Raw genomic sequence first — 4,977 nt, 5'->3', positions numbered from 1 at the left:
TATTGAAAGGGCATTTGGCATTTTAAAGGCTCGGTGGAAAATATTAGCTAAATTGCCAAGATATACACCACAAGATCAAAACAAAATAATTTGTGCTTCGTGTGCCTTGCATAACTACATTAGATTAAGCAAAATCCCTGACCCAACATTTGTGATCATTGATAAAGATCCAAACTTCATTCCTCCTGAAGGCTTAGTGGATGGTGATTGTCATTCCATGCAAGAGGCTAGGCGTTTGAGTACTAACGAGATGACAAAAATTCGAAATGAAATTACTGCTAGTTTGATGGCAAATAGGCAATCCAGAAGACGACGACGTATTTCTTAGACATAGTGTTTTTTTTAATTTAATAGACATTCTCATTCAAAAGGTTGTTTGCATTGTAACATTACAAAGTTCAGCTTGTAATATTTTTTTTCGATTTCATTGATGTTGTGCATTCACTATTGTTAATATAAAATTATTCTTGCAATGTTCATATAAAAAATGATCTTCTTTCAAAAAAACAAAAAAAAAAAATTTAAAAAATGATCTCACAATTTCATAAAATGAATTATGTACAAAATTTATCTCATAATATCATTAATAAAATTATATGCCCAATTATATCTACCATGTAAATTTGTTAACAATAAATACATATATCATTTATGAAATAACTACTTCTTCAAAGTTAAATATGCTAATGTCCTTATTGGTCATTTTGCAAACTCAAACAGCTTTAAGTAATCAGCTATTTACCAAACACTTTTATACAATCAGCTAACACAATAAGTTAGTCAAATCAGTTAATAAAATCAGCTAGTCAAAATCAGCTAACTTAATCAGCTTCAGGTTTCAGCTTTCAGCTTTCTCCCAAACAAGGCCAATAATTAAACTCAAACAATCTCACTTCACATTATCCTGTTAAGGTAGTTTTTCATCGAGGACATTTAACCTTCCGATCTGTCCATTATCTTCGTGGAGGGCCGCAGCTGGTCCGGCGGCAACTTTACCGATCATTCACAATATTGATATTGATGTTTACATACTTCTTTTATTCCACAAATATTGCAATAAGCATGAAATTACGCATCACAAAACACATTTTATATGTTAATTATCTATAATTATATAAGAGTAAAAATTATAAAAAGTTGATATTATGAAAGTATTTTACGAGATGAATCTAAAAATACCCCACATAACTATATTTTACTTTATGTATAAATCATAATAAGTGGTCAAACAAACCCTAACGGGTTTACAAAAAAGAAAAAAAAAATGTGGTCAAACAAGCATGATGTATAGTGCAAAAATCCAGTTGTTGCAATATTACTAGAATGGAGGAAGTATTTTAAATACCTTTAAATCTGACCCATGACTCGATTAGTCTTTCTAGCACTATACGAGTATACTATTTATGTATCATCCACTCTATAATGTATTTTAAAAGAAATGAGTAAAATTTTACTAAATCACACAATAACCCCTTTTATGCGATATACAAATAATATGAAACTCTATATATGAGGAGTACTATATAAAAGGTATTTGAGATTACTTATGACTGGATGACTTAGTACTTTGTGTATATTGGTAAAAAAAAATAATTATAACATGTAGTACAAGTATTGATCTTTGATCAACCGATCTATTTGACTAATTAAAAGTACGAAGTATTGACTAATTAGGGTTCGTTACATACATGCATCTCGTGAATAATAGCTTTCGGAACAATGCATTTCATTTGATTGATTGCCAACCATTAGAATTCATCACCTCATAAAACTCAGAGCAACTAAATTTGGAACAAAATTAAATGAATCTCAAATCTTATCCATAATAGTTCAATTGGAGTGCATATGTAGACAATCTAGTAAATCAGGAAGCAACAACGTAAGATAATTAATGTATTCTTAATTATGTAGAATAGTTTCCTTGAAAAAGTTTATCCTCTTTAATAATACTCATTATTTTAGGCAATTTAATTTTGTATTTCATGCTAAAGCACGTGAACAATTTCGTTGTATACAAGATCTATGATCAAACCTACATCATTTCTCTTTTTGTGATTCTCTTTATAAAACCAATCATCATATAGAGTACATAGTACGAGTATTTTATAACCGTGTTTTTTTTGTTATACAAAACTTCTAATATTGTGATTTTCACTCTTATCAACTTATGACTTTGACTATAAATAAATGAAGTACTTAACATTAATCCATGAAAATATATAGAAAAATAAAATATTGAAATTAACCTAGTACTACAAATATGAATTGTGCAAGAAATCTCACATTTTTAATTACGGAGTACAAAATTTTAAACTCGTAAAACCAACACGAAATACCAATATCGATATCCCTAATTACAATTCACTTTTTCAAACAAAGCTTATTTCCTAATACCCACTCACAATGACTAACAACATGGTCCAAGAAACCCTATTATTTAGCCAAAAAAACTAACAAACAACCTCACCAACATAGAAACCCTCTCTCAAAATTAGATACAAGTAATAAAAAATCATTTTTTTTAATAATTAATAAGAAGAAAAGAGTGACAAAATCAGTGACATGAGCCTACTACTTGTTTACTCCTCTAATTCCATAAATTTATCCCAAAAATTTTCAATCTCTTCAAAATTCTTGGGTATTATATATACTCAGAATAACCATAGCCGACCTTCACTCTCACCTTTATTTCATCAATCATCCATTTTCTCTCTCCTGAATTCTCACCATTCAATCTCAATTTCCAATTACCCTAACCCTAATTCCAAAATACCCATTTCATTTTTATCATCGCCCACAAAAAAAATGGCTACTTGTGTTCATACATCTCGAGCAGAGCCTTCAAACAATTGCGATTCCGATCGATCTCAAACTGATCAATATCGTTTTAGATACTTAAATTACTGTCGACCCACTTTTTCTGATCTTGTTTCCTGCGCACCCATTTCGCAGATTAGTCGGGAATCGATTAATTCGAAAGAATTCATCGAAGAAGAATCTGAAAAAGAAGAAGAAGAAGATGATGATGATTTATGGTCAAAAATGGTGGAAGAAGCAAAATCTGATGTTGAGCAAGAACCCATCTTATCAAATTTCTATTACAATTCAATTTTATCCCATAAATGCTTTGAAAAAGCTTTGGCTAATCATTTAGCAGCGAAATTGAGCTTTTCAAGCTTGAATTCGAACACCCTTTTTGATTTATTTCTTGGTGTTCTAGTTGAAAGTAAGGAAATCATGGAATATGTTAAAGCCGATTTACGAGCTGTTCGTGAAAGAGACCCTGCTTGTATAAGCTATGTTCAATGTTTCTTGAATTTCAAGGGATTTTTAGCATGTCAAGCACACCGAATTGCCCATAAATTATGGACACAAGGTAGAAAAATTCTAGCACTACTAATACAAAATCGAGTTTCGGAGGTTTTCGCGGTTGATATACATCCAGGAGCGAAAATTGGTCAAGGGATCCTCTTTGATCATGCTACCGGGGTGGTCATTGGTGAGACAGCTGTGATAGGAAACAATGTTTCGATTTTGCACGGGGTTACTCTAGGTGGCACGGGCAAGACGTGCGGAGACCGGCACCCGAAAATCGGAGATGGGGTGTTGATTGGTGCAGGGACTTGTGTGTTAGGGAATGTTAAGATTGGTGATGGTGCAAAAATTGGTGCAGGTTCTGTTGTTTTAAAGGAAGTTCCAGCAAGAACTACTGCTGTTGGTAATCCTGCAAGATTAATTGGTGGTAAAGAAAATCCATTTAGACTTGATAAGATTCCTAGTTTAACTATGGATCATACTTCTCATATAACTCAATGGTCTGACTATGTAATTTAGAATGTTTGTTACATGTTTTAGGGCTTATGTTATGTTGTGCTATGTAATGTAATGTAATGTCTCTTATGTTTGTGGGAGGACGATGATGATTATGATGACGACAACAACGGCGATGATGGTGATGAAGGGATGATCCCGCCTGGAAGAGGCTGAGGAGATTAGAGAAGCTCATATTTGTATGCTATTCTAGTACCTTTTGTTCTGTTTTTGGTAATAAGATGAATTAAGATTAGATTATATGTATGGTTACTATGTGTGTTTGTATAAACTCGTGTTCTTTTGTTTTATCCCTTTTGTTTTGGTGCTTTACTTTTTAGTAATTCCGAGTAATTTATTACTTTGATATGCAAATTATGCGTATTTAGCCTTGGATTACCCGAAGATGTACCCTATGTGTCCACAATTGCTCCATGGGATCATAGTTTAAATTGGGCAACTTGCTTGATTTAGTTAACTAGTTGCAAGTTTACGATTGAGAGAAAATTGGCTTGATTTAGCTATAAAAATAAAGTTAGCAAATTTGCATAAATCTAAAGAATGGCTGGATTATGCATATCTTTTAATCTTTATTGTACAGTTTCCATTTTGTTTTTAGATATGCATGTTGTTGTGGTGGGGTCCAAGCATATTCTTCAGTTGAAAACTACCCCAAATGTGGTTGATGCCCTAAGGGCCTGTTCATATTTACTTAATTTCAGTTCAGTTCAGTTCACTTCAGCTCCAATCAGTTCAGTTCAGTTCAGTTCAGTTCAGCTCTTAATTTCCCTCTCACATAAAATATTCATTTCAGCTCAATTCAGTTCAGTTCAGTTCAGTTCAGCTCAGCTCCAATCAGTTCAGTTCAGTTCAGTTCAGCTCAGTTCAGTAAATATGAACAGGCCCTAAGTTTGGATGTTAGAAAGTGAAGGTTCAAAATGGATGGCTTTCCATTATTTGAATTGAATAAGGCATAAATTGTGAACTGGATTAAGTACAACTTAATGATATTAGGGTTCATTTCATATACTACCTCCGTTTCATATTATTTGCAACGTTTATTCTATGTCAAATCATTGCAAATAATATGAACTGGAGGTAGTATTGGAATTTCGGCGTGCTCAGATGGTATTAGTTCTTCGTGTGGAGATATGGTGATGTGCTTGC

General features: G+C 32.6%; 1 pseudogene; it reads left to right on the top strand.

Moving 5' to 3' along the window:
* The first annotated feature begins 2,547 nt into the window (after window positions 1-2,547).
* On the top strand, window positions 2,548-4,083 carry LOC145574995 (serine acetyltransferase 1, chloroplastic pseudogene; annotated as a pseudogene).
* Window positions 4,084-4,977: the final 894 nt, after the last annotated feature.

The sequence above is a fragment of the Chenopodium album genome, chromosome 13 (genome assembly GCF_948465745.1).
Source record: "Chenopodium album chromosome 13, dcCheAlbu1.1, whole genome shotgun sequence".
NCBI lineage: Eukaryota > Viridiplantae > Streptophyta > Magnoliopsida > Caryophyllales > Amaranthaceae > Chenopodium > Chenopodium album.
Note: the sequence above shows the minus strand (reverse complement) of the source record. Positions and strands in the feature narration are given on the sequence as shown.